We start from the raw sequence: 14,415 nt of genomic DNA, 5'->3' as shown, positions 1-14,415 counted from the left end.
TATATATACGAAACATTTCAGAGAGTAGGTGGGGGTTAACAGGGATGGTATACATAATTCGTTGCCTTGTGGAATTTCACAACTGAATATCGAATTATTTGATATTTACAACCAGGAATAAAATTAACTTCTTATTTATAGATCTGTATAACCGAGGTAATTGCTAGTAATAACCAACTAATTGGAAATTCAAATGTGAAACACCTTATAGTAATGAGGATGGGAAAATCCATACGATTGCAATAAAATAATTTTATACCATCTCCGTCAACCCCCTCCCCAAATATTGGGTATATAAACCGGAGTTTAAGGGATAATTTGTACCTGTCGAAAATTAAAGTAGGTGGAAAAAAGTTAAGAATCTGCCCAGATGATGGACTCTCTAATGCTTTCCGAAACGTTGGCTAAATAAGGAGGTAGGTCAACACGGAATAGTACCTCAAAGTAAGTGGAAAAGGTATACACATGTTTTGATATGTCATTAATAATGAAATTCACAACGAATTGTCAGAAAATCTTTATAAATAATTTTTTTAGTTAAAAATGTTCGTTTGTTAAAAATCTTAAATCTCAATGACAGTTCTTCACTGATTGCTTTGAAATTTGACACATCGTTGTATTTGAATACAACGTGTATTTTATATAACAACTGTGACAGGTAAAAATATTATTTTTTATTTTTTTAAACAAGCGCCATCTGTTGGACGTAAAAGCAACACGCGCTATTGTATCTGCACAGACCAAATGAACCACAGAAAGGCGTGGCGGGGTACAGCTAGTGCTACTCATAAAAAAATATAAAAATATATTTGAATAAATCTCTCCCACTACGGTGTAAGGCGATGGGTCGAGAGAGTCCAGCTGGATAGGTCAAACGTTCTCCCTCAACCAGTCTCTTCCGATTCGATCCATCACGGTAGGTGGGAAAAAGTACCCGCCGTCAAGACCTAAACAAACCTCACCCCATAAGCCCGGGCACCCCTGTTATGTCACCAAACGTAGCAAACTACTTCAGGGTTTCCTATGGCTGGTTATCCAATAAATGGTTCCCGGGATGGCGGTACCCTTAATATTTAAAGTGAGTCCTTAATTTATTTATTCTTTCATAATTATTTTGTATCTTTTTTGCTTTGAAATAGACAATCCCGGCACCCTTTACGTAAAGGATACGAAACGATACGATAAGAGCACTCCTGTCCCGGTGAGACCAGTACACCAGTGGGCACTCTTTTGTTAGGACTTGGAACTCGTGCTCGGAGGATTGGAAGGAGGTTGGAGTTTAATCAAACGGTATACATGGCAACCTAATAAGCCAATATTGGAATTTAGGATGGGATGGAATAAAGGATTAAATTGATTGAGCGTTTTTGTTTCTTCTTTATGGCTTCCTTCTTTTTGCCTCTTCTTACATTTACTTGCCTCTTTTAGGCTCTTCCTGGTTCATTTTGTCTTTTCTTGTCTCTTCTTGTCTCTTCTTGTATCTTCTTGTATATTCTTGTTTCTTCTTGTCTCTCCTTGTTTTTTAGAATTTCTTTTAGTAGAAAAAAAATATTTTTCTGTGTGAATATTTTGATCTGAACCCTCCGCACGAGTTCCGACTTTCGAACTTACCGAACTCAATATTCCGCTACTTACTCCGTCAAATAACCATTTAATCGTATTTTCAATAAAAAACTGAAAAAAAAATCGTTTAAAACATATAAATCAAAATACATAAAAATAGATTGGAATTCCTCATTGCGAAATCTATTCTACGAAAGCAATTACAAAATTAGGGCCCATTGGTATTTAAAATTCCATTGGTTAATTTACCTCAAACCACGGCACGAAACTTTGACGGAAACAGCCGGGAGTGGGAGGAAACACATTTAAATAAAAAAAGGTTAAAAAAATCTATGATACGTTTCATAAAACCCACGTATGTTATATAATGGGTATAGAGGGGCCTTTATTGCTACCTTTTAGCCCATGATAACAATTTAAAGAATAATCATGAAAAATACCCTTACCACACGACTCCCCTAATTAAGATATCTTTCAGGAATTAAATCTACCATCCGTTGTACCCTTAATATACGTTCACTTAATCTAAACTATCTAGCATTTAAAAAAAATAAAACAAACCTATTGTTACTTTTTCTAAAACTAATTCTCTAAAATTGTATTTATTGAATCAAGTTTGTAGTTAATTTGAATATTGAATTATGTTTATTTATATGTTTGAATATTGTTTACACATGGCCTTTTAAGCATTAGTATCTTTTTATATGTAATCTCCCCATAAATATGAGGTCCTGGAACTCATCTTATGGAGTAGAAGAATAATTATGGAAAAATAAATTATTTTACATTATTTCAAATGTTTTATTATTTGGTAATATAAATTAAAATAATACATCTTTTCGGTTCAAAACACAAATTATTTGACGAGATTTTTAAATAATTTTAAAGTTAGTGAAATACTAGTAAATAAATTAATTTCTTCTCCACATGAAATATTTCTGATTAACTAAAAACAAGTACATTAAGTAAGGCACTGTAGATTGATGATAATACATTTATAACGCGCTAATACATATGTATTATACTGGTATTATACATTAATGATCGGGTAATGTCGAGAGATGACCCAGATGAGCAGGACACCTGGGTATCGATTCTCCAATCCAGGCCGCACGCAATTGCCGTCGAAAGTACGTACGTTGGTCGACATTCTTCGAAGGCACATAATTAGAAGCGCCAAACTTCAAAAGTTCACACGTTCGAGTGGAATGACTTCGTCGAGAATCGAGGCCCTGTGTATCTATTCTCCAAACAAGCCGCTCGCAATCGCTGTCAAAAGTACAAACATTGGTTAAATATTTGTGAGTCTCGTAGAAGGTACATACTTACATACGCCAAACGTCAAAAGCCATTCAGTGGGTCGAACCACTCGTAGTTCGAGTGGAATGACTTCGTTGAGAATCGAGGCTCTGCATTTGCAATGTTGAAGAATCGTAGCAACGCACGGTATGAAGCACTGTAATAATTGCAGTGTCCTTTGTACGTTCATTTTGCCTTAAGATATTACGCGTCACTTTTTCAAGTATTGTGTTGTCGACTCTGTTGTCGACGAAGTTTTTTCTCGTCCTACGGGTTAATATATGTTTGCGCTAAGTCAACGTTGTGTGGTCTTGCAACCTCTCTTTATTCTCTTGTTGAGAATTTTTTCGTCATCTTATTATTATGTTAGGTTTAAAGCTCAGCTGGGCTTTTACATGAATTATAAGAACAGAATATTATTTGCGAGATATCGAAAACTATACACTAGTTTTTAAAGCATGAAAGAACGGTAAACTGATAAACTAAACATGAAACAATCTTAGTAAAACATGTAACAGTAACAAAATGGAATATAAACTAGAACAATACTACATATAAACAAATCACTTAAACTACATTTCCAGCGATTCTATAATTTGTAGGATTCAACAAAGTGCCGGTATGGATTACGCTTAATTCTGTAAATTTAGTCAGTAAATACCTACAAATATCAATAGAACCCCCAAACTTGTTGTCAAAATTATGCATTCGATTGGTTAGTGAGTGTGATGATTGTTGGATGTTTTGCAGAAGAATGTTACGTTTTGTCTTGTATTCCTATTTGGTTAGTTATTGCGTGTAGTTAATGATTAGTTAAGTAGTAACAGTTGAACATGTACTGAAATATGATCATCACTTGCAAAAAATATATTTTTTGTAACTACCTTCTTTATAGACCCGACGCGACGTGTAGATCATTATAGGCGTGTAGCATATCGGTACATTTTTGATATAACCTAATACTTTTTATAAGTAAAAATATATATTTGTAGGCTTTTAAGACAGTTAAAATACATTTAAATTAAAATAAAAACTATAGCAGACTTAAGATCATGGGACGACCAGTGTTTTTTGATATAGTGTCCTCTGCGTGCATTTCTGTCGTTTATAAGCATAAACTTTTTAATATAAGTGTGTTTGTCGGAAGTGACTTGCCAGGTAAGTATGTTTTGGTATCTTTTCTAAATAACAAATGTACATCCTAGGAAATAAATTGAACAGCGCCCTTGAGGTGATTTTTCACAAAAACGGCGCTTTACAAATTATACAATTTTTTTTTTTCTTCCGATTTGGTTGTCCGGGTTAAATCTTCCCCAAAGGAAAAACTTAACCCTTCCACTCACTTTTCCACAAATGATCATCTAGTCAATCAACATTATGTAAGTGCATTATAGAAGCAAAATAAATACAAAACAATACAAGAACAACACGTCAACTCACCAGAGATCAAATGGGAAAATAATTCACCGACTCCAGATATTTTCATATCAGAGGGTTCGGCTCGGTAGAACTTCTAACAGGGCCTATAAATCCTACTGATCCCTCAACATAAATATTTAAAAAATCTTTTGTTATCCTACATGTATTCAAAATGACCGACTTTTGCATCTTTATATATAATTTTTTTGATAGATCTAATACGCCTAAATTTTTAATTAGAGAGCTAGGTATAATGCCAGTAGCCGAAATAACGAATGGTAATATTTTTATAGTCTGAGAATGCCAAATTCTTTTTATTTCATTTCCTAAATCTGTGAATTTTCTTATTTTTTCACTAAAAGATTTTTGAATATTACAGGAATTTGGAATAGCGACATCAATGATATAAGTTATTTTTTTAATTTTGTCATGTAAAACTATATCGGGTCTATTATGACTAATCGCTCGGTCTGTTAGTATAGTTTTATCATAATATATTTTATAAAATTCGTTTTCTAAAAATGAATTTGGTTCGTATTCATAATATGGTACTACATTACGGCAGTCAATCAAGTTATGTTTAATTACCAAATTTTGTTGAATTATTTTTAAAACTTGATTGTGCCTAAATTATTATTATTATTATTATTGAGAATATTCACCCCAAAAAAACTAAATTCAAGAAAACATAAATTTATTATTCACATCTGTCATGATCTATCATGATGGAGACTGTTACGCTGTCCGAAACGTTGTTACGTTGGTAAAGAAGTAAGAAGAACAACATGGCGTGAAAATCAAAAAATAATCACAATCACTTTTTATTGTTGAAAATTTTTTGCATTCTTATGTTCGACTGAAGAATTCTAGGATGGTAATATATTAAAATATCTAAGGGCAATTGACCTAAGATGATTCAAATGGCATTTCGGGTCTTTATGGTCGGTTAAGGGTTAAATAAACACCCTTAGCAATGTGTAAATATTTACATGTAAATGCTTGCGATAACCATTTTGTAAATAAAGTCACTAATGAGCAAATATGTGAAATGCTTTCTTGTTATTTTACAACTTCCCATATACAAAACAGTCGTAATAACGGATTTGAGACGATATAATTTACGAATTGCGTAAAATTAATCTCAGCAGTAATTTACGTCAAAGTGAGGTATTCCGTTCTTAGTATTATAATAAATTAACTCACAAACACCCTAAATTTGATCTTAGTGCGTGTTATAAGTTGTATTATAAGTTGCAAGAGTCCAAATTATTACATTTAAGTGTCGATAGCAGACATTGAAATCGAAATGACTAGCACAGGGGCAAGTTACATCTTGGTTTTAAAAAACTGATATTAAAAATATGTTCTGAGTATAAGTACTAAACAAGTTATTAAAAACTAATTTGCTATGGGGATCTGCTGAGTCAGCAGCAGCCGACCGGCTGCCGCCTCAGGGTATCGAGGAATACAAAATAACAGCACATCTGTTTGGCGAAAATTTCGTTTAGGTTAGTGGGAGAACGCGATTTTACATGGCATCAAGAAGTTTTTAGTTATCATTTATTGAACGCCCGTAGAGCTTTTACAGACATAATACAAATATACATCTTATATAGTTCAGAAATATCATGTATATTTAACACAGATATAGAAATACACAGTTTATCCAACTTTTTCTCGTTCCAACTAAATTAATTATTTTTGCTTTGATATAGGAGAAGGGTTTTGAACATAACGAATAGATATGCAGTCTGCACCTAAATGTATTGGCAGTTCGGTAAAATCTCGCTAGTGGTGAGTGTTATGAAAAGTTTCTTACTGGTTTATCACAGCGGAAAAGATTGTGGAGTCTAGTAGGTTTAACAGGGACACAGATATTTATAAATTTGAAGGCAGTCGATAAAGTTATTCAACCAGTTATTTAAAACAAGATAATAATAACGTTTTTAGTTATATAAGTTCTCCTGGAAGAAGGTAGTGGTAATTTAAGATTATACATTAATGTTTTGTAACAGATCAATCACATTTGTCTTAACTTATATTGAACATATAAGAAACTTCCATTGTACTTTCTCCAAACGGTGTAAGTTACAAGCATAAATAGGTGACCATACAAGAGAAACATTTTCTAGCAGCGATCTCAAGGGAGCAGTTAAATAGTTAAGTTTCTACGAGCATCATTTGAGAAATGGTCATTGTCACAACTTTCATTTATGTTTTATCCAGTAAGAGAATATTCTTTAGATTTATGACTCCCATCTGCTTTGTAGTGCTAATTTTAGAGTACCATTTAATTATTACTTGAGATTGAAACTGACATGGGGGATATATTATATAGAGCGTACAGTAATAATATATTCTTGTTTCAAAGATCACAGTCCAATTATAGAGTAGGAGTACGAATACAGCAATGGACAAAGGGAATGCGGAGCGACAAAGAAACAATTTGTTGACTTATCTGAATCTGTGATGGTTGGGCTGTATTTACATCACCGTGCTGTTATTTTGATAAATCTCCATTATTTGATGTTTCACAAACACCAGACCCACTCAGGAATACGTCAAAATAGTAGATAATCTTTCTAGAACAAAATGAGATAAGAAAATTACTCGTTCAAAAAACACTTGTGAAACAATAGAAAACATATTACAGTCATTTATTTTCGATGTATTATGCCGTGTTGTACTTCCTCCTTCTTTGGCCAACGTTTCGGTCATTACAGTATCCATCATCAGGGCAGATGTATCACACCAATATGACACATCACAACATGTGTCATTACTGTAATGTTATCCGAAACGTTCGCTAAAGAAGGATGTAGGGCAATGCGGCCGTAAAAATATATATTATAAACTTTTTTGCCGAGGAAATCTCAAATGATATCCAATGTAATACATTTTTGTCAATGCCCTTAAAAATAAATTGTTCAAGATAAACATATTTCTAATTACACCGCGATTCCAAAGTCCTAAATTTGGAATTGAATAATATTACCCAGAAATTAATAAATAATGAAATTATACACATAAAATGGTAGATATCTGGGACGCGCAATTAGAATGGATTAAAAAATTTGTGACTGTGTATTGGTACTCATGTAGGTATATGTGTAATGTATAACCTTCCGTCACGAAACGTCACTGAGAAACAGCATTTTGTCTATCTTACGCCTACTTATTGTTTTTAGCGAAAAAGGAAAAGTAAGTGATTACGTTGATCGAATTTAAATTATTATTATTTTTTGCATTTATGTTGGTACTTATCTATTCCAAAATTGTTTATATTTGACTAAAGGTCTAAGGTCGTATAACAAGTTTGAAACGTGTTGTATGCAAGCAATGCATCCGTGTGTTTACTGTGTATAGTGTATTTTCGTGATTTTATTGTAGCGCGTCGGGTAGTATGCAATAATACTCTTAGATGATCTATGTACTGGTATTTATTGGGGAGCTGTTTGTAACAAATGAGAGCACACAACTAACGTGCATCGCCTTTTATAAGATCTTGGAAGCATTCCATCTCGCTTGCACTCATCCACATTATTTGTACAGACATCACACTGTGTTTGAGTCAACTCTGGCTACGATACCTAGTATACCCCGCTCGATTGCGTTGCTCCAGCGGGCAACTGTTGACATGGTGCATTAATTAAAATCTACTGTATTTGGCTTACTTTGGTTAACGGATGTTCTGCTAGCGGAACTGCTGTATCCCCTTCCGCCGTGTAATTTTTACTGCTATTTATTAATTTACAACGATAGTTATTTGGTCATTTTAATGTTACCTACTTTATTAAACACTAGAAACACCATAGCCGTCATTTTGACGGCTATCAACTTTTAACTTAAAGTTTATTGTATTAATTTGTTTTTTTTTTCTATTAATGGTTTTTGTTTTAACGACTATGGTGTAAATAATATCTACGTAACTTATATACTTTTAGAATTATAATTATTTATTTCTACAAAGACCGCCGCCGTCAATACAACGGTTAGAACCATTAAGCTTGGTTTTTTTACTACCGTTTTCCTTTAAGTTTACAACATACCCATTCCACCTTGCAAAAATAAATTACTACTTTGTCTGTCTCTTTCTTTCGGTATCGCACATCATTTTAACATGATCTATTTGTTGATTGGTCACTGTCATTGGTGTCAGTTGTTAGTATTCTATCTTAAATTGATCTCTGTGTACGCATTTTAAGTCACTTAATATTCTTTTCGTTAGTGTTTTTGTATTCTTCCAAATGTGTACCTAATTAAATAAAGTAAGCTATTTCATTAATTATTGTTTCATTTATTTAATATTTTACCAAAAATCACATTCACGTGTGATCAGCCGTCAATATGATGGCCAGGGTCTTTATAGGTATGAAGCAGTACCGAGTCGTTGAGTTAATAATATAACACATTCCTATACATCTCTGAATAATATAATTTTAATAATCAAAAAAAAAATAATTTCGAGTTTATCATATTAAAATATATAAATTAAACATAAGACAAATGTATTACAAACATTATTGTCACCTTATTGTTTCGCCTTTTCATATAAAAATAATGAATAGTCCCAAATGTGACCGTTTTCTTTTCTGATTTTTCTGTTTCAGATTTTCGTTTAGAAATCACTAATATTGTCTTCAATATTTAAATATTACAATTTGAGGTTTTACTCAGTAAAGTTATTCCGAAAAAATAAATATTCATTCTAGACTTGCAAAAAAGTCAACATATGTCGCACATAAAAAATAAAAAATAAGATAGGTTTATCTAAAAAAGACGTTGTCTGGATTGCATTTAGTTCGGGTTGAATCTTGCGATCATACATAAAGATAGTTGCCAATAAAAATGTGCGGTGAAAAAATGAAGACAATGTTAGTAGTTCTTATTCGAAGTATGATACAGTTAAAAGTGACCGAGTGGAATAGGGTCCCATTAGCTCAGTCGGTAGAGCACTGTCCCGGAAAGACAGGGGTCCTGGGTTCGAGTCCCAGATGTGACCGTTTCCTTTTATGATTTTTCTGTTTCAGATTTTCGTTTAGAAATCACTAATATTGTCTTCAATATTTAAAAAAAAAATCACTTAATTTCACTTTTTTGCGGTGTATTTTTTAATTATTCTGTGGTTAATTTAGATAGAACATTTGAATACAAAGCGTAGTTTTTCTTGTTATAACACCTTTAAGATAAAATTTCTCACCATAACAAAAAAAAGGAAACAGAACAATTTCTATGAGACCAAATCAGCTGTTCCCGAAAGCGAACAAGTTAGCCGAATGGGTTTATGTGTTTACAAACATTAAACAAGTATTGGTGTAATTGATACATTAGCAGTATTTTGGTGAGTCTTTGACAAATTAAACGAACATAAATGAAATATTAAGATATAATTTTTTTATCATTAAATTAAACAAAAATATCATGATTAATGGCAGTAATAAAAAATTAGGCAATATGTATGTAAATATTTTTACGTTTTTTTAATATTAATATGTGAAATTGTATTTTTTTTATTCTTTTAAGACAAATTTTTCCATTTTTGTTTGTCAATAACTTAATTTTATAAAAAAAAAAAAGTGGGTGTGTCAAGCCTACGCAAGACAGAAGTGAAACTTCTTTTGTTAAACCGTATGAACCACAATCAATTACGTATTTCACTCGTATTACACTCACGACGCAGTATACTAACCAAGCAGCTGATGCTTGGCGTGGCGCAGTTCGCTGGTGTCTGAGAGAGAGGAAAGAAGAGAAGAGAGAGAACGTTCGTGAGCGGCTCCCCCACCTCAACAAGCGCATATGGTGAGAGAGGGACAGTGAACGGTGAGCGGTGGTGGGGGTACCCGCATTTTCGTGTCGATCCTGACTCGGTTTTACTCCGTCCCCGAATTACGCGCCTAAAGAAGTTTCACTTCAATATAATATATTTTTAAAAATAATGTACAATGTACAGAAATAGAATCCCACACAAGATCGCGTAGTGCGCTCTAGCGAACGGATATTTTATCAGAGGGAGATAGTTTTAATTTTTTTTCTGTAAATTATTACATATTATCAAAATAAATAAATTAATTAAATAAATGTAATACAATTATCATAATATACGGATTAGATAATAATTTTAATCCAACACAATAACGCAAAGCGCGCTCTAGCGGAGTAATGTTTTATCACAGTGAGATAAGTGTTTTTATTATTTTGCAATATTATTTTCTTTTAAAAAATGTTCTGACCTACTAAAAAATAAGATATTGAATGAAAAAGGCGTTAAAAACAAAAAAATAATGTGCGATGGCCGAGAATCGAACTCGGATCAACTGCTTGGAAGGCAACTATGCTGACCATTACACCACCAACGCCAGTTGTCGGGATGAGCTAAGAAGCATTTATATGTTACTTCAAAACTTTGAAAATTATTACATATTATCAAAATAAATAAATTAATTAAATAAATGTAATACAATTATCATAATATACGGATTAGATAATAATTTTAATCCAACACAATAACGCAAAGCGCGCTCTAGCGGAGTAATGTTTTATCACAGTGAGATAAGTGTTTTTATTATTTTGCAATATTATTTTCTTTTAAAAAATGTTCTGACCTACTAAAAAATAAGATATTGAATGAAAAAGGCGTTAAAAACAAAAAAATAATGAGCGATGGCCGAGAATCGAACTCGGATCAACTGCTTGGAAGGCAACTATGCTGACCATTACACCACCAACGCCAGTTGTCGGGATGAGCTAAGAAGCATTTATATGTTACTTCAAAACTTTGACTAGATCAAATGAACTTTAATCGGTGGTGGGGGTACCCGCATTTTCGTTTCGATCGTGACTCGGTTTTACTCCGTCCCCGAAAATTCATTACGCGCCTAAAGAAGTTTCACTTCAAAAAAGTTTTTTGTTTCCTTCTTTTTTGTATCGAGTGTAAGATTGTTGAATGCTTTTTTGCCCGGTATTTACGGTGTCTTTGACCAAAGGTCGTGTTTATCGACACAGCTTTTACCCTTTGTTTGTTTGCTCATCTAATTGGTTTAAATATATATATATCTTATATTTTATTTTTTTTGGTTCAATATTTTATTACATTTCATAGTTATCCAGTAATTGGCCTAACTGGGAGGCTTACCCGTGCTGAGGCCTTCATTTTCTAATATAAAAAATAATCTACATAATACATTTGAAGAGAAATAAATATAATCTTTTGTGTTTGTGAGTGATGTTTGTTTTATATTGGTTTTGTGTGTTACGTGTAGGTTTGGTTATTTTATTTTGTGAAATTTTGGTAATATTGTCTTTTTTGTTCTATCCATTTTGTTTCTGAATTTATTTTTGTTTTCCTCATATTAGACCCTGGTTGTTGAAATTTGGTGTTTTGGGTAAGAATGCAGTTAAGTAGTATATTTTGCTTACATGTAGGATGTCAAACAAGTTGAATATATGATCAGTGTCAGAAATTCTATTTTTTTTCTAAGTATTACTTTTTATTAATGACCTTTCTTCTTTATTTTTGTACTGAAAATTTTATGCGAAATTAACAATTTTGATGTCCGGGTTAAAATATATTAGGGGGTTTGAAAGGTTTTCATATTCTAAGAATAAATATCATTATTTTGATTAAGAGTTATTCCTAGATCTATTAAGCAAAAAACATTTTTAAGAATAGAATTATTAATAACTTAAGAAAAATACTTTACAAAATTATGATACCTACCATTACATATTGTTATCATAATGAATTTTATTTCATCACTAGGCTCACAAAAACCGAAAATTTATCAATGTTTTTTATCATTAGCAGCATAATTGTTGAAATCCACAAGTAACCACTTGGCAGCCTCACCCGAATGAATAATTTCACGATCGCATAATTATTTATTAGTTCTTGAAAGGCTCAATAGCGGCTTATTATGTTTCATCATGATTTGTGATGTATTAATCTTGTTTTATGTTATAGAAATGTAATGTTGCGAAAAGCGTGATTGCGATGTGGGCGTTTGAAGGGGAGTTCTACACCCGAATCAGTCTAATTTAAGCTTGGCTTAAGTTACATATTAAATGCCACAACTTTGTTACTGGTGTTTTAAACAAATAACGGATAAAACAATTCGACTTTGTCTCAAAATCAGATCGGACAAACTTTTAAGTCAGTTGTCTCGATGTGGGGGAGCACAGCAGAACAGTGCCACATGGCAACTGTGCCAGCTTATTCAACTGCAAAACATGTTTTAGTAATAAGGTAAGGGTTGTTGCAAAGTTTGAGCTACAAAATTGAGATAAATATACCCCATTCAGCCAAAAAAAGTCACTTTCCATCAAGATAACGCACCGGTTCACACGATAACTGTCGTGATGTCAGCCTGTGTGGTCTAGGAGTAAGGCTCTCGACTAGCAATTCGAAGGGCGTGAGTTCAAATCCCGGCGTGCGCGAGTAAATTTAATTTAATTATTGAATACCCTTGCCTTGCCGAGGCACTGCTTTGAGCTATTGGGACCGTCGGTATCTCCTTCGGTCATATTTAACTGTATCATACATAGAGAGATATAATGTCATATAGAGCAGTGCCCCGGTAAAGCAAGGGTCCTGGGTTCGAGTCCTAGATGTGACCGTATCCTTTTCTAATTTTTCTGTTTCAGATTTTCGTTTAGAAATCGCTAATATTGTCTTCAATAATTAAATATTACAATTTGAGATTTTACTCACTAAGTTATTCCACAAAATAAATAAATTTTATTTGATTCATTTGTGTTAATTCACAATTTTATAATTAAAAATATTATAAGGGATATTTGCAGCATGTTCCAGAGTAGAATATACTCTCAGAATTGCCCTTGCTTAAGACCACCATTCAGAATTGAAACGTTGTTTGAAATAGCTTTGGCCGTGTTTGGTTACCAGATCATCATTTATATCACCTTCATCTACAGTCTCACAACATACTCCGATTCGAGATGCAATAGTCTCACGGACTCCAGACGGTTGGGAGCAGTTGGAACTATTGTGAATTGTTCACATAAAAATGGCCAAAATCCATGAATTGGGCTTCGAGCTATTGTCTCGTCCACCTTATTTGCTACGCTTTGACTCTATGCGATTTCCGTTATTTTTATTCCCCATCTCAGAAAATGGTTAGTTAGAAAGAAATCAAACATAATAATTCTTCGAGCTAATCACCTTAAAAATACAGTTTTTAGTATTCAGATACTTTAAAAAAATATTCAATTTACTTGAATTTTATTTAAAAGTGAACATTCACAAAAAAACTTACAAAATTCACCAGCATCCCGAGGGGTTCAAAAAATATTCTGTAAGACACGGTGCATGTATGTCTGCTTCCTCTAAACTAAGAATGTAATTATTATCATACAACTCTCTCACAAGTGTTAAATACATGAAACACCGTTGCCGTTGCTTTAGGGATTAAAAAGCACCCATTGGCTTTCTTAAAGAACTTGAGCAGTCGTTCTACTAGAATCGTAAATATAATGGCACTTGAAAAGCGTGGACAAACCTGACCCAATTAACCCGAGTACCCCTGCAAAGTCAACAAACACAGTGAATCACTCGGGGTAACCTATGGCAGAGGTGTTGGTTATCCAGTGAATCGACGGTACCCAAACTCGCCTCTAAAATATAAAATTATATTTATGAAATATGTTAAATTTCTCATGAGATAAAGATACTAACTCCGTTGGAGTGTTAGTTGTACGATGACGTATTTTTCCAATCGACTACGTCTAAAAGTTACTTAGCTAAAAATGTAAACGTGGGGGAACGCTTAAAGACGTCAAGTTAAACACGTACGTAGCAATTAATGGTAAAGTGTTTGCCATTATTTCTCCACGCAACTGCCAGCTATATAGACCCAGAGAGAGGTTGTACCATACGTCATCGACGATCGTCCTCTTCTTTCTCACAAGTTGCGTATGAAAACGAAAAAGACAGAAGATGCTTGAGCGATGACGTTACGTACGACCTCTCTCTGAGACTAATGTGTGTATGTGCCGGATTGATAAATAATAGTGTACTTTAATACATGAATAAAAAATCACATTTTATCCGTCAAAACTTATTGAACGAAAAGGAACAGCACGAAAATTCGATAAATTACGATATGCCGGAAAAAACGA

This window comes from Hesperophylax consimilis, chromosome 4, assembly GCF_061612785.1.
Source record: "Hesperophylax consimilis isolate HC1 chromosome 4, BYU_Hcon_1.0, whole genome shotgun sequence".
In the NCBI taxonomy this organism is placed as follows: Eukaryota; Metazoa; Arthropoda; class Insecta; order Trichoptera; family Limnephilidae; genus Hesperophylax; species Hesperophylax consimilis.
Note: the sequence above shows the minus strand (reverse complement) of the source record.